The sequence below is a fragment of the Herpailurus yagouaroundi genome, unplaced genomic scaffold, assembly GCF_014898765.1.
Source record: "Herpailurus yagouaroundi ecotype Mexico unplaced genomic scaffold, PumYag 164, whole genome shotgun sequence".
Lineage (NCBI taxonomy): Eukaryota > Metazoa > Chordata > Mammalia > Carnivora > Felidae > Herpailurus > Herpailurus yagouaroundi.
In genome coordinates, this window is record NW_024412405.1 from 21,047,359 (window position 1) to 21,061,570 (window position 14,212).

The 14,212-nt window shown below is 36.1% G+C and overlaps 1 long non-coding RNA gene across 1 annotated transcript in view; it reads left to right on the forward strand.

Annotated features, from left to right (window-relative positions):
- LOC121037939 (uncharacterized) overlaps positions 1 to 5,781 on the forward strand; it is a 47,245-nt gene extending 41,464 nt beyond the window's left edge. Inside the window, exons 2-3 of the long non-coding RNA XR_005794070.1 lie at positions 596 to 793; positions 5,203 to 5,781. This is a non-coding gene — a long non-coding RNA (uncharacterized LOC121037939). The remainder of the gene's footprint in view (positions 1 to 595; positions 794 to 5,202) is intronic.
- The last annotated feature ends 8,431 nt before the right edge of the window (positions 5,782 to 14,212 follow it).

Genomic DNA, 14,212 nt, shown 5'->3' on the forward strand with positions numbered 1-14,212 from the left:
ATATTATAAATTTCATATACACTAGACACTTGTATATGCATTTTAATTCATTTAATTTCTTACAATATTGTTACGAGTTAATAGCTATTGTCCAAATCTTACAGATGAAGATTGAAACTAGCTATGCAGAGCATATTATTCTTACTTCCTATGCCAAAAAATATTACAGTTAAAAATCTGAGATAAGGGTAAATACTATTACATCACATATAAATTTCTCTGATATTAGTTGTGTCAGGAATAACTAATGCCTAGATGCTAGTGGCACTCAGGTGACCTTAGCATGGCATTTAATCTTCAGGGCTACCCAACGCACCTTAATTTTCTGCCGCTTGGAGGCACTCTTGCACCATAACACAAAACTTTCTGGCTTTAAACTTGGTTTCTTATGAGCCTCAAAGGTTAGGACAGAGGCTTAAACCACACCACAACATTTGGAAATAATTTCTGCATACTTCTAAATCAATAATTCTGGTGAACAGAACCCATATTTTCTGGACTGGTGTCACTATTCAACTGTGTCCTAAATAGGGAAACAACGAAAAGATTCCAAGTTCTTCAAGTTAAGAAAATTCTACCCCTTTCTCCCTTCCAGACAAATGCTAGTATGCAGCCTAGAGCCTGGAAACAGGAATTTAGGCTGAGCCCTGGATGTGGTGGTGGTGCCTGCCTGCAGACTGTGGCGCCGGCGGCCTGAGATGACTGTATGCTTGACTGAAGCAAAACGGATAGGAAGTCCAAACAAGGAATCCATCCGAAGAGCCTGGACTTAAATGTAGAGGCAATGCATAAAGTAAGATATCAGAAACCTCACACCTTCGATGGCTTTGATGGGAGAGTGGGAAATCGAACCCAGTGGGCATCCTGGAAGGACTATAGCTGAAGGACATTTTTCCCCATCTCACTGGCTGCAGATGGTGAGCGAGCAGTTAGGGAGCTAATGTAGCTGAAACAGAATTAGAACTATGATTAACAATTGTAAAAACAATTCAAGTTTTAGTGTTATTAATACTATACACACGTATAATGTAGGAAAATTAACTTTAACATATTATTCATATGAAATCATTTTTAGAATCATATACAACTAAAACTCAGTATTATACCAAAATGCACTTATTTTTTAGTAAAAAGTTACCTTATTAAAGTTAATGTGGCATACCTATGTATTATATGCAAAAACACTAGAATAACATTCTTTTGCTCTTGGTGTTGTCACCACCTGACTTCGAGTTGCCCAATTTGGCCCCACTGAAAACGTTTTATAATATTTTAACTATAAAATGCACTTGGGATCTCTGACCTCCTGGTGGCTTTAAATACTGTGGTTTCCAAAAAAAGGCACACCCACAATAAAATACATTTTTTAATTGATGGGAGATTGTATCTCCTTTAAATGAAATAGAAGGAAGAGTATTGTTCTTAAAATGTTTGATATAGTGATTTCTCGTAATTGTTTTTCCTCCCGCTGTAAGAACATAGCTTAACAACTGTGATGTTTGATGAAAACTGAAGATTTTTTTAAGTCAAAAATAAATAAATTGGAGTGGTTACTCAGAGCTACAACAGCTGTGTTTTGATGTTTACAAGCACAGATGTTAGATGTTTCCAGATGGAAACAAGGTTGTCAGTCTTCAATTTCCTCGAAAAAGAACTATATAATGATGATAGTTAAAAACCAGTCTCATAGTTTTTCCATGATGCTAGTCATGAAATGCTACAGTTTGCTTGCAATATATGTCTAATGTAGCTCTCTGGTGGTATATTTGGTTCAAACATTTGAAATGGTCTATCCGTTTGATATTATTCCATATCAAATACTGACAAGAATGTTCACAGCAGTGTTTCAATTAACGTCACCATTAAAAAACAAAATCTTGGATGTTACCTAGTTAGGTTATGGCCATGGGACTTAAAATATTAGCAAATAGAATGTGAGAACTCCAAGAACTTCACATATTTGAGTGATTATGTCAAACTCCTCAATATTTGACTAGACTGTTTTTATAAATGGTAATAGTGGGTAATACTTATTGCACTTTACTTTGTGCTCAGCAGTATGTTGAATATTTTATAAACAATTCTATTTCATATGCAAATCTTGCAACCATACTATGAGGAAGCTACTGTTATCCTCATTTTCCAGGTGAATAATTGAGGTTTAGGGACGTTGTATAACTTTTCAAACTTCATAACAACCAAGCACATGATGCACTGAGTTTCAGATCCAGAAATCCTGATTCCTCTGCCCAAGTTCTTTTTTTTTTTTTTTTCAACGTTTATTTATTTTTGGGACAGAGAGAGACAGAGCATGAACGGGGGAGGGGCAGAGAGAGAGGGAGACACAGAATCGGAAACAGGCTCCAGGCTCTGAGCCATCAGCCCAGAGCCTGACCCGGGGCTCGAACTCACGGACCGCGAGATCGTGACCTGGCTGAAGTCAGACGCCCAACCGACTGCGCCACCCAGGCGCCCCTGCTCCGCCCAAGTTCTTAACCAATATCCCTCCAACCTCCAATTATGCTATGTTTGTGCCAAATATGATCCTACTTCATAATCAACCCAACTGTAGGAGAAAAATAATATTTTTCTAAATCATTAAAGAGAGGAAACTAAAACATAGAAATGATAGATTAAGAATAACAAAGATCATGTCAATGTTCCAGAACCAAAGGTTCTAAAAGTCCTCCTTTCAAGCACTCTAACGCTGTAAGTTAAGAGTCCCAGAGGTCTCCATCATTTTCTGTTTCCATATTAACAAGGAAAACCCCTTTTTAACACAAATAGGTGGCCAGACATGCTTAGTCTCCTTTGACCTACCCTCAGAATACCCAGAAGCTAAATCATTGATCAAATATTAAGGTAAAATGAAGATATTTTAGATATAAAATTCTCCAAATTTACCTGCTGTGCATTGTTTTTTGCTTTTCAGTTTCTTTATTTCAGCTTTCTTGAGATATATTTGACAAATAAAATTATAACATATTTAAAGTTTACAACATGATGATTTCATGTATCCATACACTATCAAAGGATTTTCTCTAGAGAGTTAATTAACATGTCCAACACTTCATCTATTTCCCTTGTATTTTTTTAAAGACTTTACACATAAGCAATACCATGCAGTATTTATCTTCCCCTGTCTGATTTATTTCACCTAGCATAATGCCCACCAGGTTAATCCATGTTGTCACAAATGGAAAGATAGTCTTCTTTTTTAAGGCTGAATAACATTTCATTACATATGTATGTGTGTATATATATATATATTTTTTTCCTTCATTGGTATATTCATAAACAGATCCTTAGGTTATACCATACCTGTCATGAACAATTGAGTAGGAACAGGGGAGTAGAGATATCTCTTCAACATAAGAGATGTCTCTTCAAGACATTTTGTTTCCTTTAGATGTAATACACGAACGAAGTGACATTGCAGGATCACATAGCAATTCTATTATACTTTCTTGAAGAACCTCCATACTGCTTTCCAGAGTGGTGGTACCAATTGACATTCCTATTAACAGTGTATAAGAATTCTTTTTCTTCATCCTTGCCAACATTTGTTATCTATTATCTTTCTGATTATAACCATCCTAATAGGTAAGAGGTGATAGCCCATTGTGGTTTCAATATGCATTTCCCTGATGAGTCATGATGTTGAACACCTTTCATATACCTGCTGACATTTGTCAATATCTGACCTTTTTGAAGAGGCTAATTCTTTTTTTTTTTAAATTTTTTAATGTTTATTTATTTTTGAGACAGAGAGAGACAGAGCATGAACGGGGGAGGGTCAGAGAGAGAGGGAGACACAGAATCTGAAGCAGGCTCCAGGCTCTGAGCTGTCAGCACAGAGCCCGACGTGGGGCTCGAACTCACAGACCGTGAGATCATGACCTGAGCTGAAGTCAGACGCTCAACCGACTGAGCCACCCAGGTGCCCCGAAGAGGCTAATTCTTAAAATAAACATAAAGGAACTATCTAATCTTTGGATCAGAAAACTTTATACAGGTATATTTGAGGTACTAATCTAGAACTTTTTTGAATAATTATATGGTGCATATCTTCACCACATTCTAATTACCAAAAGCTACATTATTAAGTAGGAAAATGATAACAACAGAGAAAACAAATATTCCAGAGTATTCTTTGAGTTACGTATTAGCTTTATAGTGCCATTGGAAAATATTGAGGTTGCTAATAACACAAAGCAAAAACACTACTCATGTTTAAATCCCCAGGGTTTCACTGAATGTTCAGAAATACAGAAAAATGAACACAGCCTTATTAGAATTTCCTGATGATATTGGTTGTTCCTTTATCCCTTATGAAAATAAAGAAAGATTGGTAAGAATTTTTTTAGCATTCATACTTTCAATATTAATTCCTACAAGGTTTGTATCTGTTAACAGGTATGACCCAAGAACTCAAGTGTAAGACCTTAACCTTGGGCATATTATAAGAATAAGAGACCCAATACTGGGCAATAAGTGAAATAACTTTTTAACTTACTTTGAATATCATGAGTATCAAAGGCTAAGAATGTTCAATAGAAAGCTTAAATACCCAACATTTGGAGTTAACTATATTCTTGTACTAAACAATTTTCAATAACAATGGATAAATATTTGATTATATTTGAACTCATGGAGAAACCAGTTACTTCATACTCTAGGTAAATAGCACCCCCTAGAAATGTGGCATTTCCAACTTGCACAGCTATATTTGGCACCCTTTTATGTAGGAATGTCAGTAATAAGAGAGTAGGCAAAAGTGAAGTCTCTTTTGTATTTACGTGGAAGACACTGTAACAGATGATAGGATAAAAGGAAAGGATTGGGGGCGCCTGGGTGGCTCAGTCGGTTAAGCGTCTGACTTCGGCTCAGGTCACAATCTCGCGGTATGTGAGTTCGAGCCCCGCATCGGGCTCTGTGCTGACTGCTCAGAGCCTGGAGCCTGTTTCAGATTCTGTGTCTCCCTCTCTCTCTGACCCTCCCCCGTTCATGCTCTGTCTCTTTCTGTCTCAAAAATAAATAAACGTTAAAAAAAAATTAAAAAAAAATAAAAATAAAAAATAAAAAAAAAAGGAAAGGATTGTTCGAGGAAGCATTAATATTAAGAGCAGTATTCCTGAAAGGTATGTTTTATTAAAATAAGTTCCCACACCACAGACAGCCTTTATAATACTTGTATTACAGCATGCAAAAGGTAAATGAAAGATGAAAGCCAAACCAGAGAACATAAGGTGATGACACAGAAGCTCTGATAATTTCTGGAAGTATGGAGCTGGAGATTTCTTGAACTCATGTAAGCACACACGTGTGTGCACTTGTGTGTTTGTGTGGTTTGTCTCACGTGTCGCCCATTCTTATTCTGTTAAAAAAATGCCAACCATGTCTCGAATTCAGGAGATGAACAGGATCCAAACTAGAATACCTGATTCATTCTCCAAGGTTTAGTGAGTACAACTAGTGGGAAAGGTTTTTCCTGACAGGCCATGAAATTGTTAGTGTGAATTCAGAACTACCAGCAACATATCCTAATGCAGATAGCCTTGACTGCTCTAAAATACAGCTAAAATAACCTAGGAAGGAAATCATAAAAGACTAATGCAGAGAGAATCCTGAAGACATTCAGTTTTCCAGTTCTATTCAACCTCAGTATCACCTTTGCCCTTCCTGGATATGTGAACCAATAAATCTCATTTTGAACTTGAGCTAGTTTGCATCGACTTTCTGTCAGGTACTACTAGAGAATAGTGGCTATTACAGAGGACTTAATTCAGTGGTTGGAAACTATGCCTCTGGCTCTATAGGCTTTCAAGGAAAGTACATGTGTGTACGGGTGTGGGGAGGTTGGGGAATGGGGTTGCTTCTTGCTAGCTCTTAGGCCCAGAGAGCTGGGGAAAATATAAGTGACCCAGAAAACCAAAAGATTATATGCAAACATATTAGAGCTAAAAAGAAAACCATACCGAGCTTCCTATGGTTGCAGAAAATTACAGAAATCTCAGGAAGAGGCAAAGGGGTGTGGCACTCACAAAAATAAAATCATGTCAGGTGAATGTTCTAACCCTAAAACCACATGGCTTGGTGAAGCACATAGTATTGGTGTTGAGTAGTGGTGTTGGTGGATATCAAGTAATTGCACTTGGAAACTTTTTTCTGGAGGCTACTATTGAAACCACATTTCATTATAATAATTGTGTGGATTGATATTATTCATTCCGAGTAGAGAAATCTGTATGTATCTTGATTACATGATATTTGTAAACTTGAAGTTTTGTGAATTACTTTTATAAATTTGCATATGTGATTATAAAAGAACCCACACATTCAGCACTAGTTCAGAACTAGCACTTAGTCTTAGACCCAAGTAGAATAAAATGGATGACCACACTAATAACACAACTCTGATATATGTAAACTATTTCCCCAGGCAGGTAGACATGAAGTTGGTCAGATTTTCATGATCTACATCCTTTATGCAGAAGCTAAAATAATGGTAGGACCCATTGTTTATATGTTACAAAGTGCTGAAATTGTGTTAATCCAATTCCTAATAAAAGTTAGAACGCTAACTCTTCTAGACGTCTCTCCAAATTATATGGGACCTAATATTATCATAAAGGGGAAGAATAGAAATTATCAAAATATACACCTCTTCAAGAGTTACCCGCTTGACAATTAAAAAATAATTTTGCTATTTCAATGCTTATCACAGTATACTTATGAAAATCTACTGCAGGATTAGAAAGTCTCATAATGTCTTTGTCAAAAATTTGTGGAGCAGGAATTTCAGACTAACAGAATGAGGGAAATACAACATTATAAGAGTTAAAGGCTGAGAATTTTTCAGAACTTAATGAAGATGTGACTGCTTATATTTCTATCACACATAGGATCCTGAGCAGGAACTCTGAGCTAGGGCTAATGCAAGAACAACAACAGTGCTAGAGTATAGAGTTATAAACTCACATATAACACATATTTTAAAATAATAATAAATATAAGCATAATAGAGTTGTGGAGATAGTCTCCTATATCTAGACATTTTACCCTCTCTGAACCCACCCACATATCTCATTTTCTTTATTTTTAAATATTTAATGTTTATTTATTCTTGAGAGAGAGAGACAGAGAGAGAGAACATAAGCAGGGGAGAAGCAGAGCAAGAGAAGGACACAGAATCCAAAGCAGGCTCCAGTCTCTGAGCTGTCAGCACAGAGCCCGACACAGGGCTTGAACTCACAAGCCGTGAGATCATGACTTGAGCCGAAGTCAGATGCTCAACCCACTTAGCCACCCAGGCGCTCCCACACATGTCATTTTCAACAGCTTTTATCTAGTTTTCTGCAACTGGTCTCCCTGCCTATATTCTGATTAACCACATATCCATTTTCTACTAAACACCAGGAATAATCTAGCTAATAAACAAGTATAATAGAGCTCACTCCTGTGATTTCACATAACCTTGAAAAATAAATGTCCAAAGTCTCTACACAGTGTATTAGATCGTTTATGCCTGTCCATACTCATATCCCTATTTGTACTATTTATACTTGAGCTGTACTTAAATCCTAATGTTTCTTGGTCTCTAGACCATGTAATCTCCAGCCTCTTTCTGTTTTCAAGTATTCTTGCCATGGCCAGGACATACCACTATAGTGCCCTCTCCCACCTGCAACTCCACACCCCACCCCATCCTTGCCACACACAGAGCTGTCTCTGTTCAGATATGTAAATAACCAAGAAGCACATGGCAGGCTTAGAAGGTACTCTCATTGTTTTGATGCTACCATGAGAACATCCCTTCCATAATATTTATGAAAAATGGCAGTGCCCTTTGTCTACCTCTCTAACCTGAAGGCCTTTTGGAAAAGGGATTTTTATCAAATATATTTGTATTGATTTTAGTATTTTGAGTGTTTAAAACAGTCGACTACATGCTCAAAAGTCATATATGAACAAACAAAGGAGCGTATCTTCTTATTTGCTCATATTTGTTTATGCACCAATATCCAATCGTACCTTAATTCATTTAGCAGATATCATTAAAAGTGTGATCTGAAAACAATCTCTATTAATGTGAAATCTGGTACAGTGATATGAAAGTGTTCCAAATGATGTGAGAGGAACTCATGTATTGAAACTCTTCTAAGGTCTGTTGATGTTTTTACTCATAAAACATTACATAAGGATGCATTATTTAACATTTCTGAATCTCAATTTATTGCTATGCAAAATGTATATGCTCATAAATGTCTAACTTATTATTTTGAGAATTAAATGTGAAACATATGTTCAAGTTACTATCTTACTGGCTGACAAATTTATGTGCAAATAAATACCATTCTCCTTTCTTGGTTGAAATGCATATATCCAGATGTCTCCTCATCTCAAAGAAATAAAACTTCATGAAGGAATGCGATGGAGTGATATGGCAGAACACTCCTGCCACAGCCTCAATACTAGGTCAGCTCTATTTACCATTGAAATTTTAGTGAGACAATATATTTATTCATATTTTATATTGGTTTCAAGAGAACAGAGTAATATATCACAAATATTTAGAATGGAAAACCATCAGTTTCCTCTAAAGAATTATATTCATTTGTGGTAAACATTAAGCTGCTCTCTCTCTCCTTCCTTGCCAACTAAAGCCCAGTTTCATTTAGGGTCACTAATTCCCTCACCACAGGGATATATCTTGATGAATCTTGAGCAATTATAGTAAGCCCATTCTCCTCTACCAGATATTCATGTATCCACTTTCCCTTATAGCCAGGGGTGGCCACGTGACCAAGTTCTGGCAAATACAGCATAAAGGGAAATCTGCAGGGCATAGAGAGTGGTTTGTAGGAAGTTATTGCTTTCTGATAGCAGACATATCATGAGGATAACTAATTTCTGCAGTCCACTTTTTTTCTTCTCTTTGAACACGATGTAAGGATGCAATAACAGAGGATAATTACAATTTTCATGTGATCGTGAAATAATAGAACAAATTTCAAGTCTCTGAGGATTTCAGAATAAACACATACGGGGTGTCTGGTACCTTAACTATTTCACAAGGCTGCTGCATCCAAACTACAAACAACTGCCTGCAAATTTTATGTGAGTGAAGGGTAGGAAAATGTGCCTCCCACCCCCAGAATGTGCTGCTTGGGTGTACTGATTATTTTGAGCTGTAGGCACTTAAAAAAATGGAGCAAATGGCTTTCTCTGAATTCCCCTTATCTGCCTAAAAACAGATCCTCCGAAAGAAACTAAGTTGTCATAAATCCCCTCCTCAAGAGTTTCATCAACCAGGGAAGATTGACTCTCCTCATAGTCAGCTTCTAGGATACCAGAAATGGACACCACACTTAGACAGACATTGTCACAAGCCATCATATCTCCCATCTGCTTTTCTGAGGGCGATTTGTGTCTCTTAAAAATCATTTACTCTCCCCCAAGGGGTCTATGTACATCTCCCACACCCCTGTCCTTATTAAGATGATATTTAAACTTAAATGTAAGTCACTTCAGAGAGTTACACCTGTTCTTTCCTGGATATTGACCGTGTATACATTAGGTGTACATGTTAACAATCTTCTGTTTGCTTTTCTCTTGTTAATCTGGTTTTATTATAGGTTTCACAGCTAAGAATTCAAAAGAGTGAGGGAAAACTGTTTTTCCTTCCCTACATGAGAAAATCATGAGTTTCTGTTACTCAGTTCTTCTGTGACTTGTGATTAAAGCATTCCTGCCTGGTATTACATCCAAATAAAGATAACCCTGAAGTAGAAAAAGAATGGGGTATGACACCAGTGTTGCAGTACTGTCCTGAAGAATGTGAGGGTAACGTGGATTGCAAACTCCATAGCTTCTGAAAAATCTTGTGTATGAGTTAAATTGACAAAGTTATATAAAAATGGATTAATGCTGACAAATTGGGTGTATCCAAAGTCTGTTGTATGCTTGACTTCCTGCTTATTTCCATAGAGTTGATATTGCTTATTGCTCTTAAGAAACGAATTCTTGGAGTTTGGGGAGACTGGAAAAATTTTAATAAAATGATAATACGATTATCAAAACATTGGTTCATATTCTGTTTTCATTTTCATTTTATTTCCTGTTCATGTAATGTCTTGTGGACTTTGCGTGTATGTGTGTTTGTGTCTGTGTGTGTGGCTGATTGATACCTCATAGCTTTCAAAAACACACTAAACCTTGAAATAACTTCCAACCCCATTCTCCACATATGCCAGGCCTCCTAATTCTTATAAAAGATACATTTTCAGGGAAAAATACATGTACTCTTTCATGCTAGTGGACAAATGATTTGTAAATGTGCCCATCAGTTTTCATTTCTAGCAATGTGTAATTTGAGTAAATGATTTAATGGAATCCAAGTATTTGTCACAAGGAATGAAGAGATTTTTTTAAACAAAGATGGCCTACCTGTTACCTTTAAAATAATTCTTAGGTGTCAGCTTACTCATGAGGAAAGCCATGCCTGAAGCAGGTGTCTAACTATGTCATAAAGTAACTGTCATGGCAGGAGGATGAAAGATGAAAACTACTAAACATTTTGGATAATGATTCAAAAAACCTGAAGAAGAACAGATAATCCCAGAGCATGATAACTTCTGAAAATAGTTTAAAAATGTATGAAACTGTTGCTTCTGCATAATTTCAACACCTTTTGAAGTAACACAATCAAAGGGGCACAGTTCTTCCAGATTAAACATATTTTATTGATTTTTATCTTCAATGGAGTGAATGCTACTGAGGTTTCATTTGTACAAGTTTGAATACCTGGTTTAAAGTTATATTTGTACACTGTGAACTTCTCCCAAGTGTACATTGATCAAGTCGTGCTTTTTTTTTTTCTTTTGATTTGTTCTGTTTTATCAAAGAAGCAGTCTGTTCATATGGGTACAGCCAAAAAAGTAGACTGTTTTTTGGCACACATCCTCAATAGTGAAAGTTACTGTGAATTTAAGTAAAGTGAATTAAACCAAAGAAAAATGTGAATAAACCAAATTTAACTATTATAACAGGATGAGAGTTGTAGTGATATGAGTAAGAAATTACTGGTCACATGACTAGAGTTCTGTTTCTGGCTTTACATTTTCATACACATCCTGAATAAGTTTTTAAACTCTTCTAAAATGCTGTGTTCCTATACAAAAAAAACGGGAATTACCTGATCATAACTGAACTATTTCTTAATAATAAAAAGTGACTGAAGGGATATTTTAAAGTGATATAATAACTTACATTTTTAAATTCCTTTCAATAACATTCCTCTCACCTTTGGTGAAGTTGCTTTAAATTTCACAAATAAACTTCTTACTTGATATTTAGCTAAAACTTGGAGATATTTGCTATAACTGATCACATCATATTTTAAAATGTTTACTTTATCCTGTATAGGCTTTCTTATATTCTGCGGCCGTTTTCTTTTCTGGACCACCCCTCCCGTCCTTCCCTTCTTCCTTTTCTGCCTTTACTTCTTCCTTCATTCCTTTTACTTCCTAAATTTCGAATCACAGAAATCCTGAGAAAGTTATAATATCCTTGTCTACTCTTCCTCGTAAAATATTCATATTAATCTCTATGTATCTTTCAAAGTGCTCATGGACCATCTATAGCCCACCCATGGTGACAAGATAAATAATTTTTGTCCTGGAAAAGTAAAATTAATGGATGAATGAATGAATGAATACATAAATAAATAGATAAAACAACACAAATGGAAGGACCCAAGACCAAAGAGGATGCAAAGGAACATCTGATTTCAGATCGTATTGTTCTGCAAGGCTCTGATTCTATCACTTCGCTTTTCTCTCAGCTCCTGCTCAAGAACATTTGCTTGAGCGATTGGACTTAACAAAAATGAGGTTGTTAGTAAAATTGTTATAAAAATTGGTATAAAATTGATAGATAAATTAGAATTTTTATGAGGTATATTAAAGTGTGTAGCCAAATATGGTAAAGGAGTGGTCTTACGAACCCACAAATGAAAGAAGTCAGCTCAAGGCTATGAATAACACCAGGGATTACTCTAGTGATACCACACGACAGGAAGAAGGCGTGTGTCAACACGAATGCAGTATCCTGCACAACAGACATTAACGGGGGCTGGGCAGTGTCAGTCAAGCCTTCAGAAGCCACCTTTGAATTGACTGTATATTCAAAAGATGAAAAAGTACCATCTCTTATATCCATCCCCAGCCCTACTATTACTCCTTAGCATGGTATTTAAAGTTTGGTATCACAATGTGTCCTAAATATCTTCATTTTAACTCAGTGAATATCACTGTAAATCCACAGAGTGCCAGGTCCTGGAGATACACTGATGACCAAAGAGACATATTTCCTATAATCATGAAGCGTATGGCCTCTGCATAAATCTCTATAGCTCTTACTCTGGCCTAATGATTATTCTGTAGGTATGCTTTCTTCTGCAGATCATAAACTCCAGGAGAGTTCATGCTTTGTGTTTGTTTGTTTTATGGGTGTATGCTTATTATAATTATTTGTATATGGTATACATCCAATGAAAATTAATTTGAGTTAAAAATCTCTTGGACTTGATTCAGAGAACATAATAGGTCATCAAAATTTGCCATTGATTTTAGAATCTCCTCTCATTTTATCTAATTCTTTGTGTTCCTTTTTCCCCTATTTATTGTCTTAAGTATGTTTCTAACTAAGCTCTGAATCCACCCTTCTCCACTCACTAAAAATCATATCTCAAATCCATGCAGATGGCTTTGACTCCTAAAGCAGTGCTCCCAGTCCATCGGTCTGAAAGCAGAGCCCCCAAACATATGGATTGTTTGATCAGAGACTTCCTCTGTCTTAGGGTTGAGACAGAGCCTGACCATATTCGTTGGTATTCTCTAATAATGCCGTCAGCCACCTGAGAGTAATCCACCAGCACCCTCTCCCAGCCTGCACTTTCCCTTCATCACAAGGACTCACAAGCATGCAGAACCTATGGGACAGCCCCTCACACAGATGGGAGTTTGGAGAAGATGACAAATGACCCATATCCCTTATTAGGACTATTTTATCCCATTAAATGAATGACGGCTTAAAGAGACTATTTGTCACGAGGGCATAATTTAATCAACCTCATATAGGATGAGGAGAAAATGAGGAATTAGAACAAGTGCAGAGAATATGAATCAATTTTTTTCTCCGTCCAGATGCAAATGTGCTTCAAGCTATTCCTGTCTTCTCACCTAACTGCTGCACTTACTTGAAAAACCATTTTTAGTCATTCGTGCCCATTAGCTAAAGCTATTAATTATGTGAAGGCTTTCAAAATTAAAAAAATGATTTCTGTTGGATTATTCTAAAATAATAGCAAATCAATTAATTTTAAAAGTTAAGCTTTTCACCAGTGCTTTCAATGTAAAATTAAAAGTCTTAAATAAAAAACATGTGAAATAAAACAATTTGATTTGCAAATTATCCAAATGTTAACTCCAATTAATTCATACTTAGTGAGTTCAAATTCTTAATGAATATAATAAATCCATGTGATGAAATAATTAGATAAATAAAATAATTAATATTTTGATTTTCCTGTTAAATACATGAAGTCAACATATAGTCCTAAGGATATAAACTGTCAAACACATAATAAACCATTCACGAACAAATCCAAAGACAGTACAACTATATAATCCACTTAAAATGGTAGAAAATGTATGTTTTCTGCAAGGAACAATTTACAGAGTACATAAACAGATACGATGCACAAGTTTCAGGAACTAGAATTAACTTTGAGGATAAAGAGGAAAAATTAATCTTAAATGTTATGTAAAGTTAATGGTGCACACGGTTTTTAATGTTTATTCATTTATTTTTGAGAGACAGAGAGAGAGAGAGAGAGAGAGAGAGAGAGAGAGAGAGAGAGAATCCCAAGCAGGGTGGCATTAGCACAGAGCCCCACGCAGGGCTCGAACTTGCATACCATGAGATCATGACCTGAGTGGAAATCAAGAGTCCAGCGCTTGACTAACTGAGCCACTCAGGTGCCCCAATGGTGCACACATTTAAATGAGTCAATTATTAAATATCTATGGTCTTTCTCCTGATTATTATCATTGAATCATTGTATTGGTTAACGGTCTAGATTCACAATCAGGAATAGGATATTTCCCAAGTCCGTCACTGTAATGATACACCAAATCTGGTGCAGTTT